Below are 20,565 nucleotides of genomic sequence, written 5' to 3' on the forward strand. Positions count from 1 at the left end.
TATATATATATATATATATATATATATATATATATATATATATGGCAACACCACTGCCTTTATTATTATAAGCTTATAATTAGTTATAAAACTAGGTGGTATAAAGTCTTCCAACTTTATTCTTCATTTTCAAATTTCCTTAGCTACCTTAAGTCATTTGCATTTTCATACAAATTTTAGAATCAGTTTGTCAATTGTTGCACAAAAGACTGCTGAGTTTCTGAGATGACAATGAATCTCCAGATAAGTCAGAGGAGAATTTACATCTTTAATAATATTATCTTATGGTCCATAAACAGGGCTTATCTTTCTTTAGATTTTCTTTAACTCCCCCGGCAATATTTTGTGATTTTCAGTGTATATAACCTATACATCTTTTTTTTTTAATTTTTTTAACGTTTATTTATTTTTGAGACAGAGAGAGACAGAGCATGAATGGGGGAGGGTCAGAGAGAGGGAAACACAGAATCTGAAACAGGCTCCAGGCTCTGAGCCATCAGCCCAGAGCCTGACGCAGGGCTCGAACTCACAGACCGTGAGATCATGACCTGAGCCGAAGTCGGCCGCTTAACCGACTGAGCCACCCAGGCGCCCCTATACATCTTTTATAAAAGTTGTTACCTAAGTATTTGGTAGTTTTTAATGCTCTTATAAACAGCATTTAAAAATTTTCCAGTTTATAACTCCTTTGCAAGTATATAAAATACAATTGAATTTTGTAAATTCTTATTTCCCACAAGTTTGTTTTTTTGTTTTTGTTTTTGTTTTTGTTTTTGGTATCTATTGAGATGATCATGTGAATCTGTAATGATATTCCCTCTCTATTCTTGTTATCAGTAATTGAATGTGTATTTTTCATTTGTGTATGTTCTTAAAAATACACATTGCTATTTTGTATGCATGTATTTTTTTAATGTGTGTAAATGGTATTGTTATATTAGTCCATTTCTTTTTTTACTTGTTTGCACCACAGAATATGCTCTTACAATCAATTTCTATTTCTTCTGATGGCTACATAATATGCAATGGTGGTATCCCATACATTTTACCTGTTTGCTCTCTGAGTGATGGTCTTACAGGTTGCCTCCAACTCCCTGACTCCACAAATAATGCTGCAATGAACATCCTTGTACATATTCTCTTATAAACCTGGATTATAAGTTTTTGGGAGTATGCATACCCAGGAGCTCAATAGCTGAATTATAAAATATGCATATACTGAATTTGACTACCTGAAAGGGAATGTTCTCCAGAATAGCTCCACCATTTCATAATCCTGCCAGTCTGAGGGATATAGGGAATCCTATATCTCTGCTAACCTTGCCAATATCCAGCCTTCTCATTTTTCCTCATGTAAATTATAGAAAATGATATCTCATTGTAGTTCAACTTCAATCTCTCTGATTGCCAATGGTTTTAAACAGTTCTGCATATATTTTTTGTCTTTTTTTGGATTTCCACTCCTGAAAATTGCCATGTAGATCCTTTGCTTTGAGTTTTCCTTTTTCTGGTTGATTTTCAGGAATTTCTTGTATCTTCTAAATGTTAATCTTTTGTCCGTTTTAAACATTGTGAAATTTATTTATTTATTTATTTATTTATTTATTTTCTGTATAGTCCCCTTCATTGATAAGAAATCTTTTTTTTTTTTTTAATTATACTCTTGGGGCGCTTGGGTGACTCCATTGGTTACGTGTCCGACTCTTGATTTCTGTTCAGGTCATGACCTCACAGTGAGTTCAAACCCTGCATCGGGCTCTGTACTGACAGCATGGATCCTGTTTGTGATTCTCTGTCCCTCTCTCTCTCTCTGCTCTGCCCCACTCACATGCTTTCACCGTATCCCTCAAAATAAATAAATAAAGTGAAAAATAAATGTTTTTATGGTATAAGAAGTCTTGTTTTAATAATGAAATCCAATTCATATCTGTTTCCTTATTGCTTACTTCCTTGTTTTTTAACATTTTGTGTGGGAAATTCTTCCCCATATCTAAGCCACAAAGATATTCTTCAACGTGTTCCATTTATGTTTTTGCCTTCTTCTGTTAACTTTATTTTTTACCTTTCTTATTTGTCCTTTTAATCCACATAATACCACCTCTGTATGTGGTATTCAGTAAGGGATCTGGCTTTCCTCTTCTGGTCTTTAAGAGAGGAATGTGTCCCGGGCCTACTTGCAGCCTGGCAGGGAGAGAGCTAGGACATAGCTATCCCTCTTCCATCTCCTTTTCCCTCCAGTGTCCCTCCTGTGCCTCTCGATGGCCAGACTCAGTTAGGAATCACAGGGCAAGGGAGTAGTTAATGCAACGCAGAGACGCCAGACTCTTGGCGCAAGAGTAGAGTAGAGCAGGGTGGGGAAAAAACCAAAAAGAGTGAACAGAGGATATCTATCATGACACATGTGTGAGAGTGAGTGTATGTGTCTCTGAGTTCTCTATTCTTTACCAGTGGTGTATTGGTCTATCCAGTCTTGTGCCAGTACTACAGTGTGTTAATTACCATGTTTTTGTAGCATGTCAGTATCTGGAAAAGTGAGTTCTTCTCTCTTCATCTTTCTTTTTTTATGTTTAAAGTTTTTAGGTTAAAAACATTTGTATTCCTCCATGTACCTTTTGGAGTATGTGTATTGAGTTCTCAAAAGATCAACTGGAATTTTGCTTGGCCTTGTATTAAATGTTTATATTGATTTCAGAGAAGGGACTTTTTTTAAATGTTTATTTTTGAGAGAGAGAGAGAGAGAGAGCGCACACGCGCACACACAAGTGGGGGAGGGGCAGAGAGAGAGGGAGACAGAATCTGAAGCAGGCTCCGGGCTCTGAGCTGTCAGCACAGAGCCCAACGTGGGGCTCGAACCCACGGGCCATAAGATCATGACCTGAGCTGAAGTCGGATGCTGAACCGACTGAGCCACCCAGGAGCCCCTTAGTGTTATAATTCTTTATGGTAATACCAAGGATTAAATTTATTTTCTCTCTTTGACCTTTTTTTCCCCATCCAGTGACTAACTTTTTTGTAAACTAGTGTTCATTCCATTCTCACATATCTCTTCCTTCTGTCTCAGCTCCACCGGATGCCCACACCCAGCAGTTGGGAGATCAGAAAGACACCATCTGCTGATTAATAAACAGACATGTATTCACTTATAAGTTGATTGAATCAGGGTGTCTCTTGATGTCCCTGTTCTGAATGTTCATACATTCCACCACATACTCCCTTATCTAAGTCACACCCAGAGGCTATGTGGCTCGGATGAATCACATCTGAACTGACCATCCTCCCTGGAATCCATGGGCTGCAGAGGACGTGAATTTAGCCAAAGTGGACACCTGCCATGGACTCAGAACAGGAGTGGCTCTGGAGGAGCACATCTGTACAGAGTCCATTTGGGGCCCTGACCACAAGGCCTGAGGATCATGGATGGTGCTTCTATGGAGCACTCCCTGCATGCTCAGTCCTGGGATGGGCGGAGCATGTGGTGGAACCAGAATAAATCAAGAGACCTGGGTCCTAGCACCTCAGATAGAAGAGAGGAATGGTGGCTGGTTTGGGACAGCAAGTTAAGGCATTTCGTGGGCTTTTTATTTATCTAGGCCAGATTGGGACCTAGCACCCCACAATGTCCCCCAAACGAATTAATATTCTGCCTCAAGATCCACAAATCTCTCCAGCCCCTCTGAGCTCACTGACTTCCCCTCTCGCTCTGGAGCGTGTTCATTTCCCTGGGCGTTGCAAGCGCTTTCGCGCTCTCAGGGCTCGGCTGGGGCCTTGGTCTGCCCTCCTCCAAGTGGAGACGAAGAGCTACAGAGGTATGTGAGCCCCTCAGCCATTCACCTGCGGTATCTCCAGCTCAGTGTCCCAGAGACATTGAGTCAAAGGGGAGATGATTTACTTTGGTTTTTAAAGAGATGCTGAAGAAGCAGAATGAAGCACAAAGTCAAGAGGAGTCTGTCATTCCACTGCCCAAAGGTTTACAGGCGGAAAAAAATCCTTTCATGAGAAGGGTACTCACACCAGTTTGCAAGGCACTTCCAGTTTCCAGAAGGGACACCGAGGCCCCCCGGTTTAAAAGTGCTTGTCCAAAATGTTGTACAAAGTCAGTGACAGAACTGAGACTAAAATCCGTGTACTCTTTGTCCCAGTCTGAGTTTCCACCCTGCGCAGCTGGGGGTGGGGGTGGGGGGGGTGCTTAGGACAGACCGAGAAGGGGGATGAGTGGCCCTATGTGGGCAGGCGTGCACCCGAGAGGCCAGGACAGAGCCGGGGGCTACGGTCAGCTCTCCAGGGCCTGCATATCTCTCGCTGGGAGCTCAGGCCAGTCCTTGCTTTCTGTCTCAGTCTTCTGTCCTGCAAGCTTGGGCTTTTCAGAAGTGCTACCATCAGCACAGCAGGGCTGATCCAGGGTGGCAACCAGGGGCCATGTCTGTTGGTACGCGCCCTATTGCTCCAGACCAGCTCCAAGCTGCACACCCACCCACCACTGAAAGCAGGGGCTGAAAGCCCCTGGTGGCTACTGCCACTACAGCTGGAACATGAACATTAGGTCAGACAGACCCAAATTCAGAACCCAAATCTTACCTGTTCCTAGTCATACCAGCTTACGCAAGCTGCCTTCTGAGCCTCAGTTTCAGAATTTGATTTTCACACCAACCCAAGCAAAGAATGCCTGTTAGGGAACCGAGAGTCCAAGGTGGATCGGCCGCACCGCCACCACACTGACCATATGAAGGGTGGGTCATGGCCAAGGGGGGCGTCGCTCCCCTGCGCCGTGCATTAACCCTCACACCGGCCAGCTCTGTGAGGGAGGTGTGATGCTCGTCCCATTTTACAGATGAGAAAACAGGCTGAACGGGTGAGCACTATTTTTGCTATCTCGTATGTTCCTCATGTGTTTCCTGAGATAGGCAAGGGATTCCCCCCCACTGTACTGGGGAGAAGCTGAGGCATAGAGAAGATAAACGGTGTGCCCTGGGGGTCAGCAAGAAGGAGTCGATAGAGGGGCTGGGTCTGAGTCCAGATTCCCTGGCTCCCATCTCAGGGTACCCCCGCCCCAGCCTATCCTTGCTATACAAGCCCCGGGGAAGGCATCCTGCCCTGGAGTGCTTCTCCCCCAGGCCAGCCTCACCCCTCCCGCCAGGGAAGCACTGCCCTTATCCCCCTGCCAGACAGCCTTGTTGCCCAACTTGCGGGCAGGAGCCAAGCCTGGCAGCCTTTGGTGGGCATCCAAGTCGAACTGCTCTTTCCTGCGCCGAGTTTAGCACGCAGCACGGCTTCATCATCCAAATATGTCCTGCCAGACAGGCCTCAGCTGCTGGCCGCCGGGGCACTTGGCGGCCTGAGAGAGCTTGGTGCTAATTGGGCCCAGCCAACATAAATCGTGGCTCTCATTAAGAGGAAGTCCAGCCGTTCTCTGGCAGAAAAGGGGTGAGAGGTGGGGAAGGATGGCAGGGTCAAGAACCTCCCACCAAAAGGGGGTTGAGTCCTGCAGTGGCCCTGGGACCTTAGCAAGTGTCCGGATCGCACTGGCCCTCTCTGTCCATCTACCCATCTAAAGGTTTCGGAGGCAGCACCCAATCATCTCTGATAGTTCACACCAAACTATAGAGCTGTCCTGTTGCTTTGGGGCAGTGGGGGGTGGGGAGCGTGTTGTTTTTCCTTTCCGCTTGGAACACCATCAGGGGTAAATCCTGTTACTTTCTGTGGAGCGGTGGGCTGTGTCTGCCACTTGACTTGGGGGAGCTGAGAGAAAGTCCTCCCCACAAACGAGAGATCTCCCTGGGGCTGCTTTGCTGTCTGGAAACTTTGTAGCAGAAGGCTTGGATTCCCCCTGAAACAGCAAGGCGCTCCGGCAGGGGCACCTTCCCAGCTAAGCCGGCTCACTCACTGACAGGCAGGCAGGAGGCTGATTCTTGGGGTCTAAGAGCTGTCCTGAGCTGAAAACAATGGTCAGCTGTGCTGAGACGACTGGAAAATATCGGGTCAGTTTGAAAACAGTTTATACCAAGCTTGCAACTTCTGACCTTGCCAAGCATGCATGCACTTAACCACCCATGTAACCCACTGCTGCATTCACTCACACCCTCCGCATTTATGAAGCGCTAGCTGTGTGCCCAGTACCATGTGGGGTGCTGGGAATATTGACGAACCTGACTGAATCGTCACCTTATCCAGAGTCATGGTCTACGGAGAAGGACACACAGCTGGAAAATCAATGCCGGTCCTATACCAAAGATACGTGTGAGGTCCTCTGAGGACAGAGGCAGAAGTTACAGGCTCTGACTCAAGGGGGAGGTGGTGGAGGGCGCAGACCGCGTTCCCAGAGAAGGTGGCATCAGCAGTGCCTTGGAGAGTAAGTTGAAAGCACAGGAGAGGACAGTAGAGGAGAGGGGAGAGTGTGAGCAAAAGCTGAGCAGAAAGACAAAAGGGATGCTCTGATCAGAGAACAGAACAGCGGAGTTCTGTATAGTTAGAGGGAGGATGCACAGTGAGGGAGTGGGGGATAAAGACCGTAGCTGAGGCTGAGGCTTGGGCTTAAACAATGTCCCAGCTGGGGTGGGGTGGGGGGGGGGGGAGGTTTGTTCCAGTGATATTTTACATCAGTTCCCAAATACTGTGTATCAGAAACCCCTGGAGAGCTTTTGCAAAATACAAATCACCAGTCCCTACCCCTGAGATTCTGATGTAGCTGGCATGGTGGGGGCCAGCAGTCTGCATTTTTAAACCAGCTCCCTAGGTAGTTCTGAGGTAGTTAACTAATGGCCTAGCTTCGCTTAAAAATGCAAGACGCTGATAAATGCATCAGAAAAAAATAGCAGAATTGGGAGACAGAGAATTCTTGAGGGAGGGGGTGGCAGAATTTTAAACAGCAAGGTCAGGGAATGGAAGATCTGAAGGAGTGAAGGAGAGAGCCATGAGGAAACCCAGGGGAAGACCACTCCAGGAAGTGAAAACAGCAGGTGCAAAGGTCCTGTGGCAGGGCTGACTGATGTCTTGAAGGAAGAATTAGGAGGCCAGTGCTACTAGAATATAGGAGATGAGGTCAGAGAGGCAGTTGGGGCAGGCAGGTTGTGTAGGGTCTATTCTCCAGCCTTTATTTTTCAACAAAAAAGTTTTCTTTAATGTTTATTTATTTTTGACACAGACACAGAGCATGAGTGGGGGAGGGACAGACAGAGAGAGGGAGACACAGAATCCGAACCAGGCTCCAGGCTCTGAGCTATCAGCACAGAGTCCGACTCCGGGCTCAGACGCATGAACCACGAGATCATGACCTGAGCCAAAGTCAAGACGCTTAACCGACTGAGTCACCCAGAAGCACCCCCCACCCCCCGCCTTTTAATACCATTGATTTAGTCCCACCATCTAGTGAAGAAACAGGTGTGGAGAAAGGACCTTGAGCAGATCCATCTTCTCTGTGTCTTTCTTTGGCACAGGGCCCCGAACGAGGCTGTGTGGCTGGGTGGTGCAGAGGAGCAGAGGGAAGAATAGAATGTAGTTTTCTTGCCCCCAGGATCTCAGTGCAGAGGGGGGAGACGCCAACTCATACCATCCCCTCCAACAGATGGCAGACTGTAATGGCTGCTAGTATCCTGATTCCAACTGTAACAGAAATAGCAGTCCCAGTTTGGGGGTGTATGAGGGAGGTGGGCATGTGACTGAACAGGCTGTAACTGAGTAGCACCTGGAGGGTGGATAGGACTTCAGCAGCATGGCAGGAGGCAATCGCCGGGCGTAGCAGAGCAAGTGTGTGGCTGACAAGGAGCCGGAAGGGAGGTCTGTGGTTTGGGGAAGGCAAAACGTGGGGTCACAAAGTCCTGAGTTTCAAATCTCCCTCAGCCTTGAAATTTGAGGCCAACTGCGGGCACGTGGCTTTGCCTCTTTGAGTCTCTGTGGTCTCCATTTTCCCACCTTTCCCACAGGGTTAATCCCTCCTCTGAATATTGGCTCTGAATGTTGAGGAAGTCGTACCTGTGCCTGTGTCTACAAGCCCAGGACGTGGCGTGGAGTGTGTGGTCAGGAAGGAAGTCTCGCATCGCCCCTGTGAATGGGTGGAGCCCTCTGTCTTCTGCCTCACCAGGCTGCTTCCATTAAGTGCAGGAAGAGGAGGCAAGCCAGGTGCAGAAGGTGAGAGAGCACCATCTGGTCTGTTTTCCTCTCCACGTACAACACCTCTTTCCAGCTTCACGGGAGCAATTGTGGGCAAGTGTCACCGAATGGTCCACTCTCATGATTTGCACTGAACTGACCGTGGTGCTCCATATCTCAACTACATCCTGGAAGAGGCGCCATTATTACTGCCTCGTTCACACAGTGGGCATGTGGAGGTGGGCAGACATCAGTGAAGGAGCCAGGGCTCTGTGTGTTTGTTCCTCTCTACCCTACTGACCTCCATAGCCAGGCCAAGGGCAAATAGACCTCTGAGGGACCTAGCAAACCAAGCTGAGCTAGGAGCTGCTGAGCAGGTCGAGGAGCTCCTAGCTCCCTCCTTTTATGGGAAGGGGTTATAGGTGAGGGTGGTCACTTGGCCCCACCACCTCTGCCCCGCCAGGGCTTCCTGGTTGGCCATGCCCCAGCCTCACCCTCTAGGCCCAGGCTGGCTTGCGCAGCCTCAGGGAGGGAGCCCAGGCTGGGGAGAGGTGGCTCACACATACACATTAACCCTTTCTCTGCCAGGCAAGGAACATTTCTGAGGCAATGTGGTTAGATGCAAGTTCTTTATTCTCTTGATCCTTCATTCTCTCAGGAAGCCCCTCCTTAGGTCTCTTGGGCACTCCTGGGTTGAGCACTGGGGATAAAGAGGCAAGTCAGACCGAGTCCCTGCCCCGGACATGCTCACCACCCCTGGGGGGACTGAAAGGTGGGCCCACGATCACTGCTGTGCTGAAGGACCTGAGAATGTATGCAAGCCCTGGGGAGATGCCAGGAGCAAGAGACGAACTGTAGCCCCAGAAACAAAACATCCCCTCTCCTTCTGAATGGTCTTTCGTTCATTCATTCATTGCTCACTCGGCCTGGGCCCTGGGGAGGCAGGGATGACCCAGACTCTTCTTGAGAAGCTCAAAACTGGTGAGGCGTGAGGATGGGCACATATTCAACTTTGAAATTGACCATTAAAGAGGGGATGGCAGGGAACGGAGGGGGCGGGGAGGAGGGTTAGACTGGCGTGTGCTCCCTGGAAGAGGGGGCATTCACTTAGGCCTTGAAGAAGGGAAAGCCTTTGGCTACTTGTAGATACAAAGCTGGGCTCCTGTGGAACCACATTTACCAGCTGCCGTGTGTCCTGGGATAGTTCCTATTTAAACGATCTGGGTTTTATTCGAACTGAAATATCAGTTTGGGGCTGACTTTTGCGATCATTTTTATAGAATAGTCTCTTCACTAAAGGTTACGTGTACTCACAAACTCTCTGTGATTTGATTGCTCTGATCAAACTTTTCAGAGAAATCAATGAATCAAATAAGAACAAATCCTTTTTCAACCACATGTCTTGATTTCTAGTTCAGAAATGCTATCTCCTCTGTGTTTATAGCCACACAGCTAAGGTCTACTTTGACCTTCTAACCCGACCACAGTGTGCCCTCTGGAAAGATTTGGTCTCAGTCACCAGCCCTGAAGTACAGTGGGGGCTAGAACAACAGAGAGAAAGGTAAGAAAAGATAAAAGTTCCCTGGTCCCCTCACCAGGTGGAAGTTTGGGGTGGCAATAGCATTTTTGGCTTGAAATGACCCAGGCCTGAGAAAGGAACTTTAAGGATCGGGAAGGTTTGGTTATACCTGTGGTTAAGAACAAAGGATTCTGATTAGTTGTAGCTGGGTCTGATCCTTTGCTCAGGTACACGTGCCTCTGGGCAAGTCAAAACTAGCGTACCCCGAGTCTCGTGCATGTCTATAAAATCGTTGAGAGCCTTCTGTGCAATAATGTCAAATGCTCATCCCTCTCTCTGTCGCTTAGTAAGGATACGGGGGACAGGTGGCTGACAAATTAGTAGTAGTAGTGAAAGCATGGGAGCCTGCAGTGAAGAAGACTTTGGGGACAAGAACCTTCACAGCCTCAGAGATCCTGTTACCCCCAAGGACTGTCACCCAGGCTTCCCTCACCCCTTGCAGTTCACACACCTGAGCAGGTACAGTCAGAGGCCAAGAAGCTGAAATGACCCCAAATCAGAGAAGATTAAGAATGAAGACGATGTCGGACCCAGGGCTGCCACTGTGGCAGTCTGAGACCCCTAAGTCCCCCCAGAGCCAGCAGGATCTCTCTGGTCACATACTGCGGACCGGGGCCCTGCCCCCTCTCAAAGGCCTCTTCTCATCTTTATTCGGCTGCTTCTCTCCATTACCCCTGAATGGAAATGGAAGCTTAATTTTTCTTGCTCGAAGCCATTAACACTCTGGGCCCTTGACAGGAAACACAGCTCAGCTTTAATTAGCCACAGCAAACTCCCCGCAAGAGCTTCTAGCACAGCCCGGGGACTTCAAAGATAAAGGCTTCCCCATTCTCTCTAATCACAGCTATTAATGAGCCAATTAAGGCTTTCTCTGGGGCCAAGGCGAGCGGCCTGCTCAGTGCGCAGGCACACAGCTCCGCCGGGCTGCTGGGAAGCTGGAGAATGACGGGTCGGCAGTCCCAGGTCTGCACCTTCTCTGCTGTGAGTCTTAGGATGGCGCAAATGTCCTCTCTGGGCCGCTTTCGCCAACAGGGGAGAAAAACACTATTTCTCCCGAGGAGCAATTATTGCAACAGGAATGATTACAGGTCAGTGGTTCTCAAACTTTCGCATGCTTCAGAATCACCAGGAGGCCTTATTAAAACGCTTTGCTGGGTTCCACCCCAAGTTTTGGACTCAGTTGGTCTGGGAGGGTTGCCTGCAAGAATTTGCATTTCTAACTTGCCCCCAGGTGGGGGTGTTGCTGTTGGTCAGGGGACACGTTTTAAGAAGCACTGCTCTGGACAACAAGTGTGAGATATTACTTGGATATTTGCATTACACCCTCATCTGTAAATGTCCTTTCCTTCACCTGCCTCATCTGACAGTTTCCAGAAGTCTCCAATCTGGGCTGTCAACACTTGGACACAACAGCATTTGTCACCCTGCGGTGGCCTGACAGCGTATAGTACTCCACGTGTGCTCCTTCGGGAGGGGAAATGGATCGGGACACCCCGATTCCAGAGAAATCAGAGGGCGTGGAGTCCTTGAAGCTGTGTGGTTGGATGTTGAGATGGAGGTGTGCAGAAAGGAGGGCGCTTCAGTGGGGGAACATGTGCAAAAGATGGCACCAGGATAATGCCTGTGACGTGTGGGGGACTGGTTAGGATCTTCTGGAGGCACCTGGGTGGCTCAGTCGGTTGAGTTTCCGACTTCTGCTCAGGTCACGATCTCACAGTTTGTGAGTTCAAGCCCCACATCGGGCTCTGTGCTGCTGGCACAGAACCTGCTTCAGATTCTCCATCTCCCTCTCTCTGCCCCTCTCCCCCTGTCTCTCTCAAAATAAATAAACTTAAAAAAAAAAAAAAGAATCTTCGTACTGAAGTCTAAATGAGGCCCCTCATGCTGCATTTTGCCTATTTTCTTAGGCAACTGAGGCAGATTCATTCAACTCCTGCCTCTTGCCTGCAGTGCCCGCAGCATGACTATAGTCACTGTGCTTGTGGCTTCAGAGACAGACTTCCGAGGTCCAAGTACAGTTCAGGTCCTTAGGATGTTGGGTCTCAGCGGGGGCTGCTGCCTCCCTGCCTGGACCCCTCATTGTGCTCACTCCCACCTCCTGTGCCCTCACTCTCGTCTGCCTCGGCCTTCACAGCCGCCTTAAGTTCCTCTGCTGGCTTGTTTCTGAGCACACTTTGGCCATCTCTGCCTCCTTAGATAGTACATCCCAAAGTACGTGCCCAGGGGCCCTGGGGGATACTAGCAGCTGTAATGTGACTCGGGGAGTGCTGAGCTAAGTCAGGAATCTTCTCTGCAGAACTTCTCAGAGCCTTGAATATGCTACTGTACAGATCCAGGAAGGTTGCTTAACAAGCAGAATTTCCCAAACTAATTTCACCACGGGATGTATACTTTTTCCTAGGAGGATCTGGCTTTGATACAAAGGAGCTGGCTAAGCTTTGGATTCCAGAAGACTTGGGCTCCAGTTCTGGAACTCCTACTCCTTCAAGCCTTAGTCTTTTCATCTATAAAATGGAGGTAGTGGTCCTTCCCCTGGGGGCCCTTGAAAGGTTTAAGTGAGGTGACATATGACAGGTGCTCAGCCCAGAGTGAGGTATACAGCAGAGGCTCAGTAAATGTGTATTTTCTTGTCTCCCTATTGCCTTTCCTGGTGCAAGCTTACAATCTGAGTGTGCTGCAGGTACCTGGTGTATGAGAGTGAAGCCACACTCAAATGCAACAGGGTTGGAGGAATGAGAGCTCATAAGCAGCCAGGCCATCCAAGCAGGCTTCCTGGAGGAAGTGAGACTTTGCTAGGCCAGATTCTGAAGCTAGTTCTCCGAGCAAAGGCCTGGGGCGGGGGAGGAGGTGGGGGGGGGGGGGGGAGGCTTTGAGAACTACACCTCTCTGCAAGCATGCTACAGCAGGACTCCTTTGCTTTATTTTCCTTTTCCACCCTGGAGGCCCATTTCCCCACCAAATCTAGCCAACGCAGCACTTGCCTTCCCCTCCCACGGCTTGAACTTGGCCAGCATTTCAAGTTCCTGAGGTGTGAGCCTCAGAGTGGGGCCCCCCTGGCTTGTGGAAATTCACCGGGCCCACAGAAGCCTGCTGCACCAATGCCCTCAGGAAGCTTGGGTCAAACTAGGGTGCTGGCCCAGACCCCATCTATCCAGCCCTTGCCAAGGGGGTGGGCAGGGAGGTGTTGGTCAAGGCTGAGGAGGAAGCATTACTTCAGATTTTCTCTCCCACAACTCTTTGTCACCCCTGCGCTGGGTGCCCACTGAGCAACCATTTCCAGAGACCCTACTTTGAATTTTTTTTTTTAATGTTTATTTATTTTTGAGAGAGCAGGAGAGAAAGAGAGCGAGAGAGACAGAGTGTGAGCAGGGGAGGGGCAGAGAGGGGGAGACACAGAATCTGAAGCAAGCTCCAGGCTCAGCTGTCAGCACAGAGCCCGATGTGGGGCTCGAACTCACTGACTGTGAGATCATAACCTGAGCCGAAGTCGGACGCTTAACTGACTGAGCCACCCAGGCACCCTAGAGACCATATTTTGAACCAGGCTCATTTCATTTAACCAACTCACTTAATCTCTATAACATCCCTAAAACCAGCATTATATTTCTCATTTTCCTGATGAGAAAACAAAGGCTCAGAGAGTCAGCCTGAAACCAATCCCTTTTGATCCAAAGTCCAAGCTCCTCGCGTGGGTGCTACCGACCCATTTATATTTCTCTTTGTGTATTTCCTAGTCTGGCTCATCCCCCACCTCCAGCAAGCCTCCCTAGTCATCCCCCGAGGCCATGCTTATCTCCACTATTCTTGGGTGTCCACAGTTGAGACCACAACATTCCCCTCCCTTTAGTTTGTATTTGCAGGAAGGAAAGGACTGGCTTCATGTCCTACACTGTGGCCCTAGTAGCCGGCACAGCACACATAGCAATCCCTGTTGAGAGAAGGGATGAAATGTAATTTCTGAGATGACACGGACATGTCATGCGCATTGCATCCCTGTGCCAGTCCTGAGTTGCCTGGTTTCTAACAACTCCACCCTTGCCCTTCCTCACACCACCCCAGGCTGGGCTCACGGGTACTAGATGAGTCAACTTTCAAGGTGTCATCCATTTTATTCTCCTGTGACCCAGCTTGCTTCCTGAACTTCAGCAGAACCCCAAATATCCATGAGCAGACCCCTGTGGCTGGATACTCTTGGAGGGGGGGATTTGGTGCTTTGTAAGATCTCGGCTCCAATTTTCCTCCTCCAAACGAGCTGCGGTCCACACATCCTCATCAAACCTGGAACTCGCCCCGCCACCTACTGAAACCCGCTTCAACAAGTAGCCAAGGTGCCGGGGAAGTTATGAAAACCATGTGACAGGTCAATGGTGGTGCCTGCAACTTTCTTAGGTTTCAAAGGGAGGACAGCTTGCTACAGCATGTGGGCCGAGAATTCAGGCTTACAAGCACTTTCCAGAAAGCCCAGGGACAGCAGACCCTTACAGGATTCTGCTTTTCCCTTCAGTGGAATCCAACTGGGCCTCTCTTCCCCTGGGGACCAAGGATGGTCATGGAACGGGCTCCATCCAAACACTGTGGCTTTGTTCCCTTGCATGAAAAGCAGACGTGCAAAGAGGTTCTGAGCAGAAAAGAAGCAAAGTAACAGGTTGGGGGGGGGGGGGTAGGTTCCAGAGCTAGAAAACACCTTAGGGCACTAAGTCCAATCTTTTCACTTTCTAGACAGGGAAACTGAGGCCCAGAGCAAGGTGTCTGCCTAGAGTCAAACAGCTTCTTGGAGACTGAGCCATAATTAGAATGAACACATCAGTATCTGTCCAAAATCTTAGAAAAGTGAGTGATAAATGGCCATGAAGATGAAGAATTGTGTCCAGAAGATTCTATTTGTATTGGCTGATAGAGATATAACAGATATGTGGGATCGGGCTTCCTCTATCTGTGGTAAGACTGGACATGACCTGGTGAGGTATACAAAGACAGTGAAGGTTGGTTGGGATCCGTAGCCAGAAGCTTTGTCTACCAGCCTCTGGCCACCTGGCCCTGTCTCCCAGGTACCTTGATGCCCAGAGAGCTCATAGGCAGGCTACATCCCAGAACAAAGCTCAACCTGGGTAGCAAGTTACCATTGGCACGGGGAGAGGAAAATCTCCAGTTGTTACATATCAGGCTGTTTCTATAGAAACAGTAAATACCTGTAAAAACATTTTCCACACGTTGATAATACTGGGGGTCCTATGGGTGGTCTTTATATAAATGTACATTAAGCAACTCTTAGATGTGCTAGCACCTTCAATATCTCCCTATTGCTGTAAGAAATAGAGACAAAGCCGTTCCCATGGTGCTCAAGACCTTTATGTTTTCCTCTGACTGACCTCTCACTTGTCTCTAAAAATTCATCAGTATATACCAGTCATAGCCATCATGCTGAAAACACCATCCACTTTTTTGCCCCTGAATGTTTTTAACAAAACACTTTCTGGAATGTTCTTTTTCTCTATCTGGAAGACTCCTCATCCTTCTCTATCACCCAGGAACCCAGAGGAGTGTCGCCTTCTCTGTCAGGTCTTCCTTCTCCCAATCCCCAGACAAAATAGATCTCCAATCTGACTCTTTTTACCACCTTCAGTGCTACCCCCACGTCTGCCACCTCATCCCTTGCCTGCTTTGTTCCACAGGCTCTTAACTCGTCTCCCTGCTTCGGATCTTTTCCTGCTACAAAGCATTCTCTATGCAGCAGCTCAGGTGATCTTTTGTACATCATAAATCCGATTGTATCGCTTCTGTGCTTAAAACCCTCAATGGCTTCTCACTGCAAAACTTACCATGGTTTGTAACATCTCCCCTGCCTGTATCTGTATTGTCAGATCTCCGTTCTCTGCCTTGTTCTTTATGTTCCAGCCACAGTGGCCACGTTTTTGTTCCTCGAACAGACCAAGTTCATTCAGTGGCATTTGTTTTGTGTGTCCCTGGGGGCCTCTCCACCCCACCCAATCCTTTCATGGCTGGCTTCTTTCATAATTCAGGTCGTGGCTTAAATATCACTTCTCAGAGAGGCCTTCCCTGACCATTCTATCTAAAGTAGCCTCCCAGTTTTATTGTCTTTGAAGCAATCATCCCTAAATCAAGTGATTTTATGTATTTATTTGTTCCATGTCTCCTGCTGCGATACAAGCTCAATGACAGCAAAGATGTCAGCTCTCTTTATTGATGTATCTCCAGTGCATAAAACACTCCAGGTATCGAGTGGGTATTTCGATAATAAGCATCAGTGAATGGCTGCCTTCAGTGGTGCCCCAGCATGCAAAGCCTTGTGGGAGAAGGAGATCTGTATGGGCTTCCTATGGGAAGGGAAACCTGGGTGAGCTGTAAAAAGCTTGTAAGGTTTGTGTAGTTGGAAAGAATTAGAGTTGGTGTCCCAGAAAGCAGGCCCGGCCAGGAGCATAAACTGAGTAGTTGGTAAGAGAGGAAGATGCAAGAGAGAGAAAGCCTGGAGCAGGAGAGGGGCAGACTATGGAGGCCCTTGCAGGCCAGACAAGAGAGCCCCTTTCCTTCACTCACATTTGCACTGTTTCCGGATCCGCTCCCCACAGCCTTCCTTGCATGCACACAGTATTATGTGTAATCGAAAAGGTAGACAGGAACCACAGGAACTTAGGGTGTCACCTAATATCCTCACGGCAAATGGAAATGCAACTCACCCCTGCTGGGGCGGAACGATGTTTGTGCCAAGACAGGCTCTCAGTGAAGCCGGGCAGAATTTGTCCAGATGTGTGAGAATAGCACGTTATAGAGTCTTTGCCTGTGCATGGGCTCAGTGGAATCCAGCCACAATTCTTTGAATCACAGACATTCAGAAGCCACTGCTCTACAGGATCACAGTAGCTATCCGGTGCAACCTCCAACGCCCTTTATCATCCCATTGAAAATGACACCAGGTACTCCTTGCACACCTCCAATGACAGAGAGCTCCCCACTCATGTTGCTGGAAAGTTCTGACTCTCTGAAAGTCTTCCTGACATTGAGATAGATCTAGTCTCCCCAGAACACCCTGAGTGGACTTCACTCTGACTCTGGGGCTGCCCACTCTGCCCCCAGGCGGCATGGTGAACACACACACGACCGCCGTCTTAACGCCAGACTTTCTCACCAGACCCTGTACTTGGGGCTCTTCCCTTTCTCCTCCATGTAGCTTCAATCCCCTCCTGGCCCTCAGACCTGCCCTGGGCTTGCCCCACTTAGTCATTACTCTGCTTCCCTTGCATTGGGGGAAGTCTCCACAGGAGGGTGCCAGCCACCCTGGGAGTCCATCACACCCTTTTAACTCCTACGTCAAGACCATATGGCATGGCTGGTGGGAATGTAAAATGGTACTGTCACTGTGGAAAACAGCATGGTGGGTTCTCAAAAAAAATTAAGTAGAACTCCTCTATGATCCATCAATTCTACTTGTCAGGATATCCCCCAAAGAACTGAAAGCGAGGACTCGAACACTTGCACAGCAACGCTCATTGCAGCACTACTCACGGCAGCCCAAAGGTGGAGACAACCCATATGCCATCAACGGCTGAATGGAGAAACAAAGTGTGACGGGTACATACAATGGGATGCTGTTCAGCCTTAAAGAGGAACAAGATTCTGATACGTGCTATGTGATGAGCCTTAAAAACAATATGCTGAGGGAAATAGCGGGGCACGAAAGGACAAATGCTGTATGATTCCGCTCCTGTGAGGTACCTGGAACAGGCAAATTTTTAGAGTCAGAAAGCAGACCGGTGGCGGTTACCAGGCGCTGGGGTGAGAAGAGAATGAGGAGTTGCTATGTAATGGATACAGAGTTCCTGTTTGGGAAGATGAGAAAGTCCTGGAGTTGGATAGTGGTGATGGTTGCACAACACTGTGAATGTTCTTAATGCTACTGAAGTGTGCGCTTAAAAATGGTTAAAGTGGCAAATTCTGTGTTACATATATTTTAACACAATAAAACATTTTTTGGGGGCGCCTGGGTGGCTCAGTCAGTTAAGCGTCTGACTTCGGCTCAGGTCATGATCTCACGGTTCGTGGGTTCGAGCCCCGCGTCGGGCTCTGTGCTGACAGCTCTGAGCCTGGAGCCTGTTTCGGATTCTGTGTCTCCCTCTCTCTCTGCCCCTCCCCCATTCACGCTCTGTCATTCTCTCTGTCTCAAAAATAAATAAACATTAAAAAAAGGAAAAAAAATTAAAAAAAACAAACAAAAACATTTTTTTTAAAGCCCACACGTAACTACCCTCCATCTCCTGCCAAACAGTAATCAAGTACCAGACGTGTAAAATAGTGAGGGCAGGGACTGTCTGACACACTGTGGGCCATTGAGATTAGCAGTAGAGACTGTCCTTGCTCATAACAACACGAATAGCCAAGCACTAGGTTAAGCAAGTAACATGGACTGCTTTATCTAATCCACACAGCCTTCTCCAGTAACTATGGTTGTACCAATCTGACCAATGGCACCGAGACTCTCAGGGGCTAAGCAGCTTGCTCCAGATTACACGGGGACAGATTCCAGATTCAAATGTGCATGTTTGATTCCAGAGGCGAGGTTCCCAGTCATACTTAACTACTGCTTCAAGAAACTTGGGAAATGCTTAAGAGCAAGAAGACACACACAAACCATACCCAAGATGGTTTGCTAGTGACATGTGGGCAAAGGTTTTTGTAGAAGGGAGCAGCCATTAACTCCAGGGGTGCGCTCACCGGTCTATCCGTGATTGATATTTATTGAATGAGTAAAGCGTTGAGCAACCACCAGTGTGTCCTGAAGAAGTCAGGTTTCCTGGGGGAGGTGGCATTTCAGCTGGGTCCTGCAGTGTGATAAGAAGGGAGGGGAGAAGACCTCCAACCTCCACTTTGCCCAGAAGCCTGTGCTGCTGCCTGGGCTGGGCTTCAGGGCATCTGTGCCCCTCCACCCTCCTCCACTCCCAAGCTTCCTTGTTGATGGCGCCCGTACCATCGTGGGCTGAGCTCCTGGGTTCTCTGGGTACTGCTCCACTGGATGGGCATTCGTGACCCTCTCTGTGCTCAAGCCCAGCCCAGCAGGGCTCTGGGCTCCTCACTTGGAGAGATGACAAAGGGAGGGCGCTGGAGAAACCCTCCAGAAAAGCTCAACCTTGAGGGGCTCTTGTTCAATTCTCCTTATTTCCCTGTAATTAGAACCAACTCCCTGTCAGCTCGGTTTCCACTCCCGAAGGTGGAAGGAATTCAGGAAACTTCTCCCAAGATGCCGAGCCCCGTTCTCAGTCTGACTGTCTAGACATAGGACCTGCAGGCTGCCCTTGGCGCAATCTTGCAGAACCGGTGGGGGGCTGTGGCAGCAGCTGGTGCGTGTTACCTCCGGGGCTGGCGAGGCCTTCCTTTCTTCCATTCTCAGGGGTCCCTGCCCTGAAAACAGCAGCCCTGCCCCAGTGGCTGAGGCTCACACCTGACTGGCAGTCGCTTGTGCAGGGGAGGGCTGGGCCACTGCTGCAACAAACAACCCTGGGGGCACCGTCCACATTGAAGGTAGAGCAGCTGGGGTTCCCTGGAGGTGTGCATTGCGGCCACACCAGGGCAGAGGTGAGGCTGCCGGGGCAAGCCTGGGGTCCCAACCCCGCAGCTGCCCTCAGAGCTTGCCTGCCTGCTCTCTGGCCTGTGGCCTGAATGCCCCACTTCCGGGCCTGCACTGTACTTGGACTTAACCTCTCTTGCCTCCAAAAGAGCGACCCGAAGTAGAGGAAGGAATACAGGACAGACTTGACTTCAAACCTAGACATGTCACATTAGCTGTGTGGCTGTGAATAAGTTATTTCGTCTCTGGTTGGAGTTTCGGCCTTGGATTTTTAAACTGGGGAGAATAAAGCTTACTTCTAAAGAAGATTAAAGGAGATAATATTTATAAAGTGCTTAAAACAGTGGCTAATACAGTTTTATATAACTGTTAAAGGAATATACATTTTTTAAAAAGTTTATTTATTTATTTGAGAGAGACAGAGATGGTGTGAGTGGGGGTGGGGCAGAGAGAGAGGGAGAGAGAGAAAATCCCTAGCAAGCTCCATGCTGCCAGCATAGACCCTGAGCGGGACTCGAACTCATGAAACTGTGAGATCAGGACCTGAACCGAAACCAAGAGTCAGATGCTCCATACACTGAGCCACCCAGGTGCCCCTAAGTGAATATAAATTTACCTCAATATCCCATGCATCATCCTTGGGAACTTGGGAGACAGTTTCAAAACAAACCTACGAAAAGGTTGTAGGATAAATGAAGCCCTGAGGCCTGGATATGTGTCCTACCCTCACCACAAACATATGGTGTGACTTTGGATAAGTGCTATGCCTTCTGGGAGCCTCAGCTTTCTGTTTGTACAATGGGGGCATGTGACACATTATGCTGAAGGTGTCCTGTGGCTTGAAGATACTGGGACACAAGAGCTCTCGGCCCCAGATCCCAGTATCCATCATCAGCTGGCTCTAGCCTTGGCCTGGTTTGTGCCCAGCTACTCCTGATCCCTGGAGGATCTGGGACTTCTGTGCTGCAGAGCCCAGGCCTCTTGGAAACGCCGGGGCCAGGGATTGTCAACGTGGATTAGTTCTGGGAAACACAACAGCCAGCAGAGTGTCCCCAGAGAGGATGCTTATCCTGCCTGGCCACTGAGGGGGTGGGCTGTGCATTCCAACCGGCCAAGTGGCCTCAGGGGAGAGGTTAGAGAAAAGGGCAGTGGGAAGCTGGTGCTGGAGGTCTCTTAATCCCAGGGAATTTAGAGCCACCGCAAAGTGGGCTCCTAAATGAATAGGGATTTGCTTTTCCTCCTGGCTTCAACAGACTGCTTCTGCAGAGAGAGGGGCTTTAAATAGCAAAGGTGACTTGGCTTGATTTGGCCAAGCTTGCAATTGGAC

This window comes from Panthera leo, chromosome C1, assembly GCF_018350215.1.
Source record: "Panthera leo isolate Ple1 chromosome C1, P.leo_Ple1_pat1.1, whole genome shotgun sequence".
In the NCBI taxonomy this organism is placed as follows: domain Eukaryota; kingdom Metazoa; phylum Chordata; class Mammalia; order Carnivora; family Felidae; genus Panthera; species Panthera leo.